Source organism: Coturnix japonica, chromosome 3 (genome assembly GCF_054131305.1).
Source record: "Coturnix japonica strain WE chromosome 3, WE-NBRP24, whole genome shotgun sequence".
NCBI classification, from domain to species: Eukaryota; Metazoa; Chordata; class Aves; order Galliformes; family Phasianidae; genus Coturnix; species Coturnix japonica.
Window position 1 is genome coordinate 18,144,642 of NC_140665.1, and position 18,893 is coordinate 18,163,534.

General features: G+C 40.0%; 1 protein-coding gene across 5 annotated transcripts in view; it reads right to left on the reverse strand.

Moving 5' to 3' along the window:
- Positions 1–18,893, reverse strand: part of PACC1 (proton activated chloride channel 1) — a 71,487-nt gene that overhangs the window by 29,854 nt on the left and 22,740 nt on the right. For 3 of the 5 annotated variants that reach the window (XM_015857318.3, XM_085541130.1, XM_085541133.1), the window contains exon 3: positions 2,841–3,003. The exons of 1 other annotated variant lie outside the window; for it this stretch is intronic. The gene's annotated coding sequence lies outside the window, so the exon portion shown is untranslated. Of the gene's footprint in view, positions 1–2,840; positions 3,004–8,699; positions 8,868–18,893 lie in introns of all 5 variants that reach the window. One more of the 5 variants, XM_085541131.1, reaches the window with a different exon arrangement.

An 18,893-nucleotide genomic window follows, 5' to 3' on the forward strand; every position in this document is an offset into this window, starting at 1 on the left:
TCCACTAAGACAGAAGGCAGCAAAACCCATCTGAAGACCAAATGCAGGCAAAGATGGAAATCAATGAGACATTCTGTAGAATGATCTTGAACACACATGAGGAGAGAACAGAACAGAGTTTTCCGAGTTCTGCCTGACCTGAGAGGCTTGGATTACCACCAAAGGAGCTGTTTCCTTTTGTCTATTTTCCTGCTTCATTCAGGCAAACAGGACTGCAGTATAATCCCGTTTTGGTTACAACACACGTCCACAAAGACAGATCACTTCCTACCAATATTTTGACAGAAATAAACCATAGATCTCACACACTGGCCAACAACCAAGGCAAAAAGTTACATAACTCACTTCATGTATACTGAAAAGTAAAAAAATCCAGCAAAATTCCTACAGACATCAGGCTCTCCTCATTCAGAATTTGTAACCGAGGATTTTATTCTGTTTTTAAGTAAAACATAGCATTAATGTATAAGGAGGAGAGAATATGTAAAACATACTGATGAAACAGAAAAAAGTGTGAAGATGGGAAGAATGGAGAAAGTGACCTAGTTCTCCCAATTCCCAAATTCCTGTGTTATCTTGTGTGAAGCACTGAAACCCTATGCTCCCAGCACTCAGGTTCATCTGCCCTGAAATCACTGCCTAAGGCCTGACTCTGTCCTTCCCTGTTCCTTAGAGCTCTGGAACACTATATGCTGTGTGCTCTGATGCCACATGGAACTACCTGATTCAGTGTGAATAGAAGCCAGAGATCTTGAGGTTCCTAACCTCAGAAGGATTTCTTACACCCATTCCCACATTCATTAATTCCTGACACCTTAGGATGCTCAAATGAACAAGACAGTGTGCATACAGAAAGATCTCCCTTGCTCAAATGCAGCTAAGCAAAACAAGAAGCTGATCCTGTACCTCCACTCACGCAGGTTAAAAAAAGCCTTTGCTAATGTTTATTTTTCCAGAACAGAATTTCATGGGAAGCTCTGAATGTGTCTCTTCTAATTCTCTTTCAGAACAGAGAAATAAATAGAATCCACTCCTCCAGAAAAAAAGGAAATCTGGTTCTTGTCTAGCTGAAGTTACTGCCAACTTCAACCCACTTGAACAAAAAACCTGGCAGGAAAAAAGAAAACATCTCTGGTGCATTTTACTATTTCAGCCTAACAAAGTATTTGCTTATATATCTTAACTACTGAGAAAGACAGAATTGATTTCAACTTGTTTTCTCAAATAATATTCAGTTGTTGGCAGCAGCATGCTTAATGCAGTCGCGATGAACACTGGAAAAGAAGGGGCTGGTAAGACGTGCAGTTGTAACACAAGAAAAATGCATTTCTCAGCTCTTGTTCTTGCTTATATCTTACTGTTACAGCCTCACACACTGTAAGTTGGCAAGTCCAGGCCTGGCATTGTGTCACTGCAGTCAGCTGGGCATCTCTGACAGCTGGTTTTCCCACAGTGGCCCATTTATCTCTGACATTCTTGGCTCTGAGAGCCGCTCTTCATGCTTGTAAGGAGAACAAGAGAGACATCCAGTGGCTGGATCGCCTAAGTGCATTTTTAATCTAACGAGACAAACTCTGATTTTCTGGCATACTCCATGCTCATGCCTATATAAGAAGCTATCCCTATACCAACTGTAAGAGATACACAACCAGAGGAAACTACTCCTGCCACCAGTGCTGAGTATTCCTCCTGCCACCTGCAGACATTCTCCGTGCATGCTAAGTGTGATTCTTACTTTTTCTCATAAGCTTCCTTCGTTATTTTGATTCTCAGTTGATGGAATTGATCTTAAATTCCATGGAACTATAGCAGTTTCTGTCAGTCCAGAATCTGACTCTAAACATCTCACCATGCCTACGGGTGCTTTTCACATCTACCACCTTTTATTCAAATATTTTCTCCAATTCTGTACTACTTATTTTCATCTGCACAGTAAATTGATTTTCTAGCCATTACTGATACCAGAGAAGTCCAGAGAATCGTTGTAGTAAACACTGATATTAAGTGGCTTGATCTTCACCTCGTGGTGGTGGACCATCAGTATATGAAAAGCCTGTATATCAGCGAGTTGTGTTGCATCCAAACCAACCCACTTCAGCAAACAGCAATTTACTATGTTACTTCCATTACTCCTATTTCTTCCACAGCACTTCACTTACACTTACACAGCACTACGCTGTGATATATTGAGCTGCAGCCCACCTAGCACCATGGCTACCTCCCAAATTAGATTTAAGCAGTGTTATATTAACTGCCCAGCTGCCTCAGAACAACCTAGCTCGAGGACCTGTCCATCTGTCAAGTCTAGGATAGTGGTATCAGAAAGCAGAGACAAAAACACTTGCTTCAAAGCATTTAAAGGTAAATCCCAGTCTTCTTGTCCATTCGTGAAAGAAAGCTACATCACTGTCAGTCAGGCACTACGAGATAACAGATCTCCATTTTATGACATGTGCTGTTATATGCCAGAATAGCTCTGTAGCAACAAGTGGGCCTAGCTGGGCAATTCAATGATGCGCAAAGCCATGGCATACTACAGCCCTGGTGGGGAACCTACATAAAGACCTTGCAGCTCAGAATTTGCCTGCCCAGAGGTGTTTTTGTCTACAGTAAGATTTTGGGTCAGGTAAGTGAAAGGCAAATGGCAACTGCATTCTTACTGATCTGTCTTCGTGGTCACTGGCAATTCGTGTTCAAGTTTAAACAAAACTGGCTTGCTCTGAGCTGTAATCTAAGAGTTAGCAGTGTAACTGAGCTGTAATCTAAGAGTTAGCAGTGTAACTGTACAACAATGACACCTTGTGATCAGTCTTGGACTCGTGAAAATCATCAGTTCTTACCTAATTGAGCTGTACTCTGGATATGAAAAGTCCTTCAGATTTCTGCCCCACTGGGAGGATAAAAGTGATGCTGGCTGAAGTTAGCACTTGGTTTCATGAGAGTTTCTTTCTTCCTATGTTTATTCTTGCAGAAGAGTGCATAAAAATCCATGTGAATTTTTTCCTATTAGGAAAAAAGGTTAATTATCAACATAGTAATTCATGGAATTTTCACCTAGTTTTGTATATTATTAAACTTACATGGACACCAGAAACTAGAAATTATCATTACTTTTTAGATCAGGTTTTGATTTTGTTTTTGTTTTGTTTTAATTTAAAGGTTAAATCAGCAATTAAACACTAATTAATAAATGATTTATTAATGTAGGCCCAAATGTATCAACAAAACATTCTAGTTTATGTATACAAAAAAATAAAGTAAGTTTGAAATCAGTTTTAGTGTTGTATTTTATTCCCCTTAGCTCCCCAAGTACTTTGAAGTCTATTATCACAGGTAGTAATTCAGTGAGGGAAAAGTTACAATCCTGTGTTATTTACATATGGTAAGAACTCACCCTGATTTTATGCAAACATGTAAGAATACTATCTCTGAGACAGGGTTCTCTGACAAGTGGTGATACAGTACTATTTTCTACATAGCAAGTTATTTGTGTTTAGGATCTTGATTCCATCAATAGCATGCAAACACCATGATTAGTAGAGTCTCATTCCCCTCTCCATACAGAAAGCAGAAGGGAAAAATTATGTTGAATATTTTGCCAAAACTTTATAGAGTTGAAAAAAGCAACAACTCAAATCTATCGACTTAGAATCACAAAGATTTGGGTTGGAAAGGACCTTAAAGCCCACTCTGCCATCCCCAGCTCAGCTGCCCAGGGCCCCATCCAACCTGGCCTGGAATGCCTGCAAGGATCTGCATCACAGCTTCTCTGGGCAGCTGTGCCAGTGCCTCACTTTCTTCTTAATATATAAAATCTAACTTGATGTTTCGTGCTTTTCCACCAAATATTCTTCCACCTGCAAGTTCAAGAAACAGCACTGAAGAATGGCTGAGGAAGTGAAACAAAATTGAGAACTAAACCTGAAACCAAATTACATTAGCAAAGTAACACTATCACAGTTAAAATCGATTTTGTTACAAAGTTCCTTTGATTAAAAAACTTCTTCCTAAATGCTTGTTATCATTAAGCAACCTTCTCAAAGCACGACGGTTCTTCTGGAATAGCGTTAACGCGTGATGAATATAAAGAAGTGCCTGAAAGCTTCCTGCTTCTGATACGAGATAACAGTGTTTTACCACTAGAGAGCAGTACAATGTAACCAACTGGAAATGCAGCAGTGGGCAGAGAAATAGGACTATCCGTAAAAAGAGGAATGTGGCAAGATCAAAAGAAAAAAAATGGTAATTGTATTAAAGGAACAAATTAGCCCGAATTAATAAAAATATGTACCACAGAGGTATAACATAAACGGGTAAAAACAAGCAAATGATGTTTATAGAAGGAATAGTCCCATGCTAAGATGTGGATGACTCGGGCAATGGCCTCAAGTGAGGAGAGCTATTGAACTATTCTGAGCTCTGATGGAGGTCAAGGTACTTGGTCAATCTGTTCATCTATGTCTATTCTTCTGTATAAGAAAAGACAAAGTCACCGTGAGATCTGTAAGGAGTGAGCACCTGATAAAGAGCAAAATCTTCCAGCATTATACCTCAAAAAAGCAAGGCAAGAAATGTCTTTACCTGAGGGAAAGGGAACTACAGCTCTGGGAAAGATGAGATGCACACAGGAAAGGAGGGAATGGGCAGTGTCACAGCTGTCAAAGCTCACAAGTGCTGTGACTTACAGTACAAGAAACAGAAGATTGGAGGTGAATACCTAGAAGGGATTTACATCTGTGCAGCACGAGGGGCCATTAGCAGCATCTCCCTTTGCAACAGTGCCCAGGGCACAATGGGGAAAAGGATGAGATGACTGCACTGAGGAACAGCAGCATCACACTGAACGTTTCAGTGTGAGTTTGGGGTTGTTTTTTCCCTTCTATCTGTGAATTGATTTACATCCACTTCAGCCTAGGACTGAACTCCAGAACAGAACAGAATTTAGAGGCAATGAGATCTATATTTAGTCCACTACAGAAAAGAATGGAGGTTCACAGGCACTCAAATTCAGGTCTCTGTTCTGAGCAAGTGACCACACGTAACCCAGCAGTTCCTAGGGAAGTCAGTTACACCCTCTTTCTGGCTGCTCTGCACCAAAACAAGGTGCATTTTCACAAACATCTCTTTCAGCAACAGTATTGGCTTTAACAGCTCATTCCCTCCAGCTTATTTCTGCCTTACACCACAGCCTTACTTATGCCAGGATAGCCGCTGGTATGCGCACAAACTAAATTGTAGTGAGGAAAATAACTCCTCGATAAGTAGATGAATGAATAAATTCAAGTTGAATTTATTTCCTGTCTAAATCACTGCGCAGTCACACAAATTGGGACAAAACAACATGCAGGTAAGGGTGGGAAGCAAGCAAGAAGGACCAGCTAGTGGATGGCACTACTGTGAGAAGGAAGTTTTTGTGAATCCACACCCCAGGGAGAAGCTGAACATGATCCTTAATCACTGCCAGCACACATTTAAACGTTGGTGCCATCTGAATTGTTCAGCTCTTATCACTTTTACCTAAACACCTAAACAAAACAAAGAGTTCTGGAGGTCTTTCCAGTTAGAAGACACTAGCATAGATTTTTAATTAAATGTAGTAACTCGTTTAACTATTCCCAGTTTCACAAATAATCATTAGCTTTTATTACCAGCTTCAGTGACTACTGTTAATGATCATCATTCCAACCTGTGCTCACCCTGCTCACTGTCCTTGCCTCACCACCTGCAGCACACCACAGGGACTCTTGGCTCAGCCTCTGCCACAGAGGGAACAGAATGGGGCAGCCAGGCAAGGAGTGCAAAACATCCCCTGCAGCTCTGCTGCTAGGAGCACAGAAACCTCCTCTGTTGATGCTAGATCAGTTTTAGATTTCTAACTCTTGTTTGCAGGATGTGCTCCTCACCACAGCTCCGGGCTCACAGCTGTACCAAAGACAGGCACTCAACTTGTTTGAGTACTTGCACTCTAGCTGAAGGGCTAGAAACCTCCCACAGAGAGAAGGCAGAAACTAGAACTGACTTTACACTTTGTTTGTTTTTCTTCTTTTCCCTCCAATTTATTTATCAGCTATGCTCTCAGGATAAAACTAACAACTCCTTTTACTGAGCTTGATTCTTTCCAGCTGCGTAGGAACCAAACAAATGAGATGGCTTACAAGAGCCCCCAGCTGGTAAAGTGGGTTACAGACCTACACTCTCACTCAGCTTTTCTCTATGCATATCAAGATAAACTTCCTACTTACTCTGTGCTTCTTGTTTTATCTGAAGAAGAAAGGCTGGAAAACAGATTTCTTCCATTTTGAAAAACACCTTCAAGATGGCATTGTAAGAACAAAGTTATGACGCCAAAGTTAAACTGAGCCCTTGTGTCCAACAGTGCTTCGATTTGTTCGACTCAGTGTTTATTTTCATTACTGAGCACATCAGACTGGCATTCCACTTGTAGGTGTACTAAGTAAGAGAAAACTGAACTCAAACTCCCTTAGCACAGCACACAACTTTCAAGCCTGGATGCTGGTATTAAGCCAGCTAAAGGTCAGAGGACCTGTACCTATACTTGTCATTAGAAAAAACCCGAGGTGCCTCAGACCAGAAATGCATCAATGAAACTGGTGAGCTTTCTGTTGGTAAGAATCAGAGAAAAGTTCAGTGGTACTTTTCCTTGGTGGGCTTTGGTTTCCAACTACTTTTAAGAGGAATAACAGGTGTTGCTAATAGGACTGTCTCCCTCCTTCATACCCAACAACAGCACCCAGATGTGCGATGCTTCATGCCTGCACAGTGCCCTTGCTAGATCACAGCTTTAAAGGTTTGGTCTACATGATTTATATGAAAGTTGTTGGCTGTCTCATGTACCAAGCAGAACCTTTAGCAGATGAAGATCACACTGGCATCAGTATTGATATCTCAAGATTGTCTGCTCTAGTGGAATTTTTGGGGAATTCTCTAGCTTTAATGTTTTGTTAGCTCAGCCAGAATGTTCGGTAACAATGAACTAAACACCCAAGCTGGCCTAAGTTGCTTTTTTCAGCCCTAAAAGTTGCATTTCCAAGTGAGAATTGGGATGCTGACATGGCAGCATGATGAAAGCCTGCAGAATAACAGTACTTGTTGTATCTGCTCTGGGGGCAAAAAGAAAGCATCACTTCCCTGAACTGCTAACATGATACCACAAGCATGGAACTGTCTACTTTTGGGGGGAAGAAGAAAGAAAAGGTCCCCAATTACTATGCAATGTTCCTCATAATGTCAAGTGACCTATCACACTGTGGTGAAGCATGTGAGGTTGGTTAAACGCCTCTACGTTATGCAATATGGTGGCCATGGAGAACAAGAAACGTTAGCCAAACGACTAAGCAGAATGCAGCATGCACAACTATGTCAGCTTTGCTGTGGAAAGCAAACAAACAAACAAACGAAAAAAAACCAAACCAGACTCTTGCACCATCCTGATCAAAATTTCTGGTGACTTACTTTGCTTCAGAATTCTACCTGGGATGTGTTTTTCCCTGCTTGCTCTCCCCAAGCCCCAGCTGTGGCTGCTTTGCCAAACCTAGCGAATGAACCTAGCGTGAGAGAAGCTGCTTCTCTGGCTCTTGTGGGTTGTCACAAAGGCCCCGTTCCCAACCCCAACTCCATTCTACATATTTTAATGTGAGTCTGGGGAAGTATCATGTCCTGAAACTCTGACACTTGCAAACAGTCATGGAAATCTAGAAACAGAGTGTGCTCTCCATCCTATGACAAGAAAGTGATGGGCACGCTCCCTGCATTCTACTTTTTGTCAAGCAAGTCTCTCCTCATCTCAGTCCCATCTCACAAATTTTGGTGTTATGGCGTAAGTTAACAGTGAATTATGGTTTATCTGTGGAAATTAAACAAACTATATCATTTTCCACTCAAGTCCGTAAAGTTATGTTGCAACACCATACCTACTTAACTGATTTACATCCCAATTCATCTAAGTCTGGTTCCCACAGCAGAACAGACAGCAAACTAAAGGAGGAAGGCACAATCCAAATACACAGAACACACACCGCATACAGTGATTAAGTGTATGATTCACTTCCATAAAGCCAGTGTGACCTTTTATCTGACTACTTCCTCAAAGAGTACAGAGAAATATATAGCATACAGAAAATAGAAAGCAACAAATCGGTGGAATAATAATAGCTCGTGATCTTCTTGATATAGTGCTAATGCTTACTACGTGCTCTACCGAACATTTGTGCCATTTCTTGCTATCTTTGACTAGTTAAACAGATCAACTAAGGCATATGTTATTCTTCATTACGAAATGACTGACAGAAGAGAATTCTTTGGAATGCTGAAGTATCAGTCCACTAAAGGTCTCATAAAGGGATAGTTATGTTAAATATAAAAAGAAGGAAATTATATGTGAATATAGAATATAATGATCTATAAAGAATCTAGCTCTGCATTTTTTCTAAGTGGCGTTTCTTTGTACAGTACAGTATTTTAGAAACCATATAACTGATTTTCTAATCCAAGGAGAGGAGATTTCATGCAACATCACAATTATGACTGCTCACTATCAGGTTGGGTTATGGGTTCATAGCTGGGAGAATAACAGAAGCACACCCTCCAGAAAACAGCAGAATTGTGAAAGAGTTTGACTACAAAACAGACGAAGTCATCACAGTGATGCTTTGCAATTATTAATGAACCAAACCTCCTACTGTGCAGCTGGATGGCAGCTCTGCAGCCCTAACAGGGGTCACATCAAAGCCATGGAGTATCTCTCTTTTCCTGGATGAATATGGGACACTTTGCACGACCAAGTGCCTCCAGCTGTGACACACACAGTAACATGCTAGGGTAGGATGAGTCATCCAACAAACCAGGAGCTGAAATAGAAAATTTGTATTACAAAAAAACTTATAAACCCGATAAGGAATTGAGTCCTGTTAACCTTGGCATTGTACCAGCAAGTAACAAAGAGCTCCAATCCCAAAGGACTCGCCTGCTCAATTGCTGACAAGATGTCACAGGGGGAGAAAACACAGGAACAAGATGTGGATGGATAAGCATGAAAACAGCTTGGAGAAAAGCAGAAGTCCTAGCTTCTGCTTCTCCCAACTGTTTATTTCTGTTCTTTGTCAGCAAGGTACAAATGACTTAAAAATACTGTATTCACTATTAAAGAAAAATTTCTTCTTCGCTGCACTTGGGACTCTATTTACTCATTTGTTATCAACAAAAGAAAGATTAACACAGTTCAAGAACCTTGGGTGTTCAAATACTGATGCAAACTTTGAAAGACCAGAAATATTTGGCAGTTACTGGAATGCTGCAACAAGCAGACACCCACAGGTACAGATGCAACGTGGTGAAATACTCAGGTCTACAGTGAAGCTGAATCATGCTATCAAGCACAGCTGTACCAGTCACATGCTGGGGATTTCCCAGCTGCACAGTCTATCTCCCCAAGCACACACAGTTAGAAACAATTCACTCACTATGTAATCAGCAGCCATGTGACAATTTCATTTTCTCTTTCAAAACATCCAAACAAGTCTGGATTCAGAAAAACTGCAGCTCCATCACTGTGACTCTTTCTTAGCACTTTTTCTGTATTTATCATGTCAAGTAAAATACTGCTGCTACAGTTGGACTGTACTTGTTTTTACACAAAGTGCTTCTGTGATCTTTATTCAGAAAGGAAATAAATGTTCTTATGAACTCATAAGATCTGAAGATTTCTTTAGCAGCATGACCTGGACTAAATCATTCCAAGGCCACAGGTTAAATGCATGACACTCAGTCATCACTGGGTTTTGAATCTGTCACTGGAAAATATTAGGTACAATAAGAGGCCCAGTTAAACAGAGTACTACACTATGAATTTGGAAGAGAAAAGCCCAGATTTAAGGTTATTAGTACATTCTTCTTTCTTTTAGTTAGTATTCTTCTCCTTCCTCATTACAAAATAGATTGAAAGCCCATAAAGATTCCTTTATGGTGCAGGAAAAATTTCTTAGCTCTCTTCCTCTTTGCTCATCATCTATCAGTATTTCTGCTCTCTAGAGATTAAAACCTACAGAAAGAAATGACTCTTTTCTTCTGGATTCCTCTTTAGCCCATGCTAGCAGCAGGTTTAAGCAGGAATATCTATAAAATACATTTTCTAAATGAGAATGGTGCAAGTACTACCTCTTTCTCCACACCCCTGGCATACTACATTGCTCCCATACAGTTGGAAAACACTGGCAGCAAACAGGTGAGCTGTTAGCATGGTGTGACATTGATGGCTTGGTGGCCTGACTGAAATGCCCTGGAGGATAGGAGCATACCATGGGTATCCAATCTGAGCTGGAGATAAGCTGGAGAATGTTAAAGTAGCAGCCCCTGAGCAAGATGGTAAGTAGGCAAACACAGTGCGTGCTCCAGCATCCCTCAAAGACACTGAATTATTGTGGTAAGAAGTACTAGAAGATGACATTTTTCAAGGCTTTACATATTGAGACTGGAAGAGGTAATAAATTGAATTATCACTAGTGGAAAAGAATGGCAGTACGATGCCATTATCATTAGTGAACATTACACAATGATGAAACTGATTTTAGTAATAATAATTTTTTTTTAAAAAAAAGACAAAAGGAAAAAGGAAAAGGACAGAAAGAAGAAAAAATAAAAAATCCCATCAGAGAAGGGGCAGAATAAGTAGGAGAGACCAGAGACACTCCAGCATAAAGCCATGAGTGTGGTACATGAGATACAGCTGTCAGTAACTTGCAACTAAAGTATCCTAGCAGAGTAGTTACAATGATGACTTAAACTCAAGTGGAAAAATCAAGCCAGTTGTTTTTCTGTTACTGTTGTTTATTTAGGGAGAATTCTTAGGATGGTCACAAAATTGTTGCTAAGGACAGAATAATTTTGGCTACAAATGGCGTCCTGTTTCATTACCCAAGTGCCAGCGGTAGTAATAAAAATACTACATAATAAATGAAGATTAAAAAGAAACAGCAATAATCCATATGAATTAGGAGTCACGAAGAGCAAGAATTGACAAGACAATCCAGAAACATGAGCAAAAAGGCCATAGGTGACAGTACCAATGCAGTATGAAAGATTTTTAAAGTCTTATCAAGTTTGTAGCAGTAACACAAACCCCTTTGCCAGATGGAAATGATAAAAATTCTTAAAAGTGATGCAGAAAATACAAAAAACTATTAGAAATATTTCCATGCTGTATTTGGAAAGAAGTTCTCATGTCACATGGTGATGACAAAGAATTATCCAGTCACTTAGTAACCAAGCAGGATGTTATACAACAGGTACTAGAAACAAGCATTCCAAAATCAGCCAATCCATCCACCTTACACCTGAGAAATAAGAGTAAAAGGCCTTGAACTAATCACGTTTTATTTTAATAAGTTGAGGCATTCTAGAGAAATTCCATTTCCCTGGAAAAGAGCTCACATTTGTGCCAACACAAAGAAAGCTGGCAGGATGACTCAGAGCTGATAGCTAGTCTGACACTACTTCCAGGTAATAAAATGGGAAAGCCATTATGAAATCAAATTCATAAAGAAATAAAGTATGGGAATATAAATGATATCAGTCACAAGTTGTGTGGCAAACATATGTTGTAACATAAAGTTATTACACTGTTTGATGAGAAAGAAGTAACAGTATAGATGTAGTGTATTTGTGGAGTGTGCTTGACTCAACAGGGTACAACATTACAGTCATGAAAATTAGTGTGACACAACGTGAAGAAAATGCAGTCAATGGACTAACAACAGAAACAGGCAGAAAAGTAATAATGAACAAAGACTAGTAATATGAACGTGCTTTAGTGCTTAACATTTTCATCAGTGACTTGGAAATAAAAACCTACATCTATAATAATAAGATTTGTGAGGTTAATTAAAATATAAGTGAAGACAAGGGCAGAAAATAGTCATGCAGAATGATCTGGATCAGTTAAATGAAGGCCACTCAAATTAAGCACACACTACTACGACCAAACACAGAAATCAGACCTAAAAGCTCCACCACAGGCAAGTCTCCTCTCTCAAAAACACATGGTCTGGAAAGTATTTAGTATTAGAGGTGACAATCAGCTGATCTTGTAGCATAAAAGATCTCAGATGCTGCTGCTATTACAGATAAGTGGTGAACAGCAAAACAGATGTATACGACTACATGTTACACCAGTAAAACACACAGAGAAACACCACATCAAGTTTCACATCTTAGTTTTTTCAAAATAGAATATAAAAAGTATACAAAATGAAGAGAAAATGTTTTACAGTGAGATGTTGGACGATTTACAGTCCATTTGTTACAAAAATTAACAAGTTTGACTTAATATGTCACAGAAATACAGGCACTGAGAGGGCCCTTGAGTAAACACAAAGTTCAGGTGTGAAATAAGGCATATTAAATAACAAGTTATCTATAACTTCAATTGCCACACAAATTTTCCATAGCATCTTTAGTTCTTGAGGTTTTCAAGCCTGGATGCTGCTTTGAGGGCTGCAGCAGCACACATATGTAGATGCTTATTGCTCCAATTGAACACCAAATATTCTGTACAGGGGCTACTATGTAATAATAACCTACAACACAGGAAGCAGGTTAACTGACTTAGTAGACCCTTCCAGATTTATTTATCTCTGCATATGCAGTAAGTACATTTCACTCTTTCTTCTTTGGAAGTCAGCAGAGATCACTGGCCTTAGAATATGCTCTGTTGAGATCTGCCATAAATCACTGAAGAGTACCATATCCTCAGGCTTGTGATCAGAACAGGAAAGGAAAGGAAATGGATTTGGATTAAAAAGGGAGTGGGGAGGGAAGCAGAGATCTTAAGCTCGATCAAACAGATTCATATGTGATCTGCCATTTATGTGCATGGAGGTGAGACCCAGAGCAACGAGTTCCTAAGAATGAAGTAACAGTTCTAATTTTGGGGTACTTAATTCCACTCAATTTCTTCAAGAGCAACCGCCTGGCTCTGTGCATGGTGCAGCAATAACACAGTCAGACCTTCCGCTTTTCCAGAAATAACCATGTCATGAGGTCTTGCTTCCTTGTTTACATATTTACAGACATCAACAGAATTATATAAAGACTTTCCATAGTTTGTTCATATACAATTGTTTCCTTTTGATATATTTTTAGATCAACTGCACTTAAACAATACTTCCTCAACCCACTGAACTTTGCTCTGGGACAGACGATCAACAGAAATGCAAACACCATAGTGTTTGAAGGATGATGGCCAGCGCTTTCCACAATGCCTGTTGAAAGGGCATGGCATTATTGTCTTCAGCACAGAGTTTAGCGTGACTCTGAAGCAGTGCAACACCCAAGTTCACAGACCTTGCATCTGTCCTTTGAACATTTTTCAGTGTGCAAGAAGCAGAAGCTAACTTACGATCTCTCAGATTTCTGACAAGCTATGTTACTTTGAGGAAGACAGTTTTAAGCCTCTTTGCAAAACTGTATCAAAGGGGGAGCTGTAAGGAATAAAATGACCCATGAAGGAAGAGCTATCTCTGCGTGCTCTTTTCCTTCTCCGATACCAGGCATAAAAGGGCTGTGAACATTTGAAGAGTGTATTTTCCTAAGGCTAGGCTGCTGTGTGCCTTCAAGCATATTACCCTATAATACCAGGAATGTAAAGACTACCCTTTTCATTTTTTTTTTTTTCACTGTAGAGGATACAAAAAAGGCCCGATTTCTGATTAATGGTTTTGGTACAGGAAATCTTTTCTCTCCCATTCTATTATTCCCCATAGAGAAAGAGATGTGGCAAAGCACAGCTGTATCTTCAAGATTTTCATGGCTAAAAATGCTCAAACCCTAAAGCAGTAGAGTGGATGAAAGTTGCAAGAGATGGTGGAGACCTTAGGATTCTTTATAAATGTTTAAATTACAAGGTAAATCAGTCCCAATTTCAGCACAGGGCACTGCTGTATGAATAGATTTCCCATCCCAGTGTGTAAATTACACTGAGATAAATTCAGAGAAGTTTAAAAAAAAACAAATTTTCAGATACCTTGTATTCTACAAAAACTTTCCTTCTCTAATTTTGTTTGGTCATTACAGCTAATGCATCTTTTATTGTTTAGCAAGACCTCAAAGGGTAAACAGAGTCTTCATGTACAACTTTGTTTCTAAATGATGATTAGCTATATAGATAGCAATTGGAATATTAAGGAGAAAAGCACTTGGAACATCCACAGTTTGCAGTGACTCTAACACATGAATTAAGAATTTACTGTGTATTAGAATATATACACATGCACATATCACTGTGTCTTGGTAAGGAAAGACAGCAGCAATTTCATCATACGCTAGATGATACCACAGCAGGTAAGTAGAGACTTTGCAGTGTAGCCTCAAGTGAGGAAATGGAAAATGACTGGCACAGAGACAGACAGGACAGACACATAAACAGTATGAGAGAAGCCATGGAGGCCTGGGAAGGCAGGAAGCACATGGCAATAACACGTACTATGAAGTCAGCAAGGGCTGGATTGGGACTCAAACTGGCAAAAGTGTAGGATATACGTAAAGGTGAAAGAATGGTGATGAATAGGGTGTGTATGTGTGTGTTGGTGCTGATTTGGCAGGAATCTGAAGCTAAGTAGTTGAGCCTTACAATATGAATTTGATGGAAGATGAAAAGTTGGTACAGGCAACATTTTTTCAGCTGTTGAGTTTGTATGAGGTGGTATGAGGTGAAATTCATTCCATCATAACACAAATGCATACCTACTGTGAGCGCACCAGCCATCAAAAAATTCTCTCTCAGGATCCTGCAGAGCACGGTGGTTTATGCAGTCTGGACCTTAAAAAAAAAGCAGCTCAAGAGGGTCTTGTCCTCTATGACACTGGCAATTTGGTCAGTAAGAAATGTCTTGAAGTTGCAGCAGAAGAAATACCCCTTTCCTGTTACCTACCCTGCCTGCCCTTTGGGAGGTCACTGCCATAAGCAGTGTAAGTTTTGCCCCACTCACACACAACAACCAGCTCTGGCCACATGGCAGCCCTTGGGCCTGGCAACATGGCCTGCATGAGGTAGGATTAGGACACCAAACCTATGTGGATGAGCAGGTAAGCTGTTGCTCCTCAGTACCCTAAAACTATTTGCTGGCACCTAGACTCAGTTTTCATGTACTCACTCTTGACTCATACTGCCCTTCAGCTCTGGATTCTAATTAATCTGAATTAACATATCCTTCTGTGATGCTGATCACTACTTAGTATCCCCTACCACCATTGTTCTAGCATCAAGTTTTAAGGAAAAAACACAGTCTTTGTGACAGCTCTGAGCAAACAGCACTTTTAAGGAGAATGTCCCAAATCTTATTAAAAAGAGATAAATCCATCTGGATCCTAAGATAGTTGGTTTAAAAATACATCCCAGAAAATTATTTTAAAACCAATTTACTTAGAAAAAACACAAAGCAAAACAGGTTTTCTTCCAACAAACACTGGAGCCCTTGTCATCTTTTACCACATGAACGAAGCACTCAGTGACTGACTTCCATACCATTGCCAATTATTATGACAACATACAGCATAATCATATTATGTTTGCAATAAAATACATGTGAGTATTCAATAGAGTCTGACAGGACTTTAGTCACTGCTTCTTCTATGCTTTAAAAATGAATTTTTGAAACTGAGTTTGCTGTATAACACGTTCCCTAATAACATACTTAACTATATAGAGAACAAGAAATAATATTGGAAGTGATTCTAGACAAGCCATTTAACATTGAGTGATATAAAACATTGCATCACTACCAGTCATGTGATGTCTATATCCTATAAACACACCCCACCTTGTTCCCACTGACACTAGCAATCAGCTCTTCAGAAGTTTCAACCAAAGCAAAATCAAGACCAAAATGTTCAGGACCTAGTTTTAAAAGGATTCCTGCCTCCCCATTTATTTTTACAATTGCAAATAACTATAAACGTAAACGGGGTCATTTAAACATCTGCTTAATTTGTGAATGACATCAGATAGAAAACTTTACCAAATGACTCAATTTTTATTTGCCAAATCACTTGCAAAATACAAATAGGAGGTTGCCTTGGAAAATATTAACTAAAAACACATGTTCAGGCTGAACCACCTAGTTAGTGAGACACTATTGTCAGTGCAAAGCCAATAACTCTATCACGTTCTTGGGTGGCCTACCTACTCCGCAGATAAGTCAGAACACAGGTGCAGAGATACTTAATAGGGTAACCAACATACCCGCTAGCTGAAGTCCACCAAACCTAAGCAACAGCACACAAGTATGAGCACTGGATTCTCAGGCAAACCTGAGCTCAAAAAGGACATGGCTCCCAAGGCACTCCATCTGAGTTAGCAAAGCTCCCTAGATTCGAGACATCATTATAAAGCACCAACTTGGGAGCATCAACACAGTGTTCCACTGAGCACCAGTTTTAGAGTTTTCTTATCTCAGAATCAGTCAAGAATAAATGAAATAAATTCAGGTTTAAAAGCTGTAGTATTATCCATACCTTTCTTTCCTCCAGACTATTCTGGTCTCTAAATATCATGGTTTAAATGCATTTCTATGACAAAATGTTACTTGATGTGTTAACTGAATTTTAAAAAAATAAAATAAAATAGAGATTTACTGATGAATTGATATAATCGTTAAAAAACTACTTGGATGGGTTGTATCACCACACACATGGCCAGAGGGTTAAGAAGTGGTTATTCCCCTTATTTCAGCACATTTGAAATAGCACTGAGAATGCTGCAACCACTTTGGGCCATTCCAGCATGAAAATGGTGTTGATCAACTGCACTGAATTCACTGAGAGGTGACCAAGACGGTCACGGGCTGAAGTACAGGCTTAGTGAGGAGAGAGGAAATGGACTTGTTCAGCCTGGAGAAGAGGTGGTTTGGGAGCATCTGATTGTAGTGTTGCATGGCAGAAGGATAAGAGGAAAACCACTAATTGAAACAAAGGTTCCAATTTGAAATAACAAAGTTTTCCACCAGCCAAGCACTGGCATAAGTTGCCCAAAGAGGTTCTGCAGTTTCTATCCTTAGCAGATCAGGATTTGACACAATAAAACCCTGAGCACACACATATTTAACCTCATCTTCTTTCATGACCAGGTGACTTGCCAGATGGACTGAGGGAAAGGCTGTTGAAAGAGTCAGTCTAGATTTCAGCAAAGCCTTTGACGTTGTCACCACAGTATTCTCCTGGAGCAGCTCACTTATCATTAATCATAGGGAGGGAAAGGCATCTCTATGATAAAGTACTATTCTTTAAAAACATTAAACAGCCATTTAATCCAGCTGACAGCTTTAATGCTTCAAGAGCTTCAAAAATTTCTCAACTAGAAACTTAGCCATGCCAAAAATGTGTCAAACGGGCTTTTAAGAAGTCACACCATCTGCTATGTTAACATTGCAATTCTTGATCATTGGCTTTAGTTCCAACAATTCATGAAAATGATGAATTATTTTTTACCCTTTCCACAGCCCAACTGCACAAACTTAACTGGCTATCTTGTCTCCTCTGTAAGACAGACAAGAGACATTCTGTACTAAGAATGCAACATTATTGATTCCTCTGGGAACCACCTGACAATATACCATGGAAGAAGAAGAGCAAAGCCTTTGAAACTGCCTCCCACAGTGTTCTCCTGGAGAAGATGGCAGTCCGTTGTTTGGACAGATACACTCTGCTGTGTAAAAGCTGACTGGAGGACCCAGTCCAGAGAGTGGTGATGAATGGAGTTAAATCCTGTTTGTGGCTGGTCACATGTGTTGTCCCTCAGGGCTTGGTATCAAGGCCCATACTCTTTAATATCTTTACTGATTATTTGGATGAGGGAATTGAGTGCACCCTCAGTAAGTCTGCAGGTGACACCAGGCTGGGAGGAAAGGAAGGCCCTGCAGAGGGATCTGGAGAGGCTGTATCTCTGGAGTTGAGACCAATGGAATGAAGTTTAACAAGACTAAGTATCTGGTCCTGCACTTTGGTCAAAATAACACCAGGCAATGCTACAGGCTTGGGGCAGTGTGTAGAAGACTGTGTGGAAGAAATGGACCTGTGGGTATTGACTAATGTTCAGCTGAACATGAGCCAGCAGTGTGCCCAGGTGGCCTCACTACAAGAAAGACATCAAGGTCCTGGAGCACATCCAGAGAAGGGCAATGAAGCTGTGAAGGGTCTGGAACATGAGTCTTATGACAAGCAGTTGAGGAAGCTGGGATTGTTCAGTCTGGTGAAGTGGTTCAGGGGAGACCTCGTTGCTCTCTACAACTGCCCTGAAAAGAGGCTGTGGCAAAGTGGCCGTCAGCCTCTGCTCCCAGGTAACAGCAACAGAATGGGAGGGAATTGCCTCAGTTTGTGCTAGAAGTTCAATTCAAATGTGCTGTTTGGCTTGGAAAATGTAGTGATGGCACTGTGGTCTGAGTGGAACTGCTCTACAGATGCCTGAAGAATCTCTGGAACCTGAGACTTTTCTGACCACTGATGGAAGATCCATTTTCGCACTTAAGTATGGGTTATACGCCTCAGGCTCTTTTATAAAGTTAACAGGTAAATTTGGAATATATGCCCTGGTATTTCTGTAGCTTGGCTGAAGAGAAAACAGAAAAAACATCAGGCTGAAGAGAAACTACTGGGATAATTCCTTGAGTCTTGGGACGTGCTTAATATTTTCCCTTGTGACCTTGGCACAGAAGCTACGTCTATAATAAGCTGTTAATACAAAGAAAGACTGTGTTCCACACCAAAAGAGAATGAGGAACTCTGCAGTGACAAAAAAAAAAGTGGAATTAGATGAAGTGCATAGTCATACACATAAGGTTATGAATTCCTGTGACAAGCCGGAGATAACAAATAAGGAAAAAGAATAG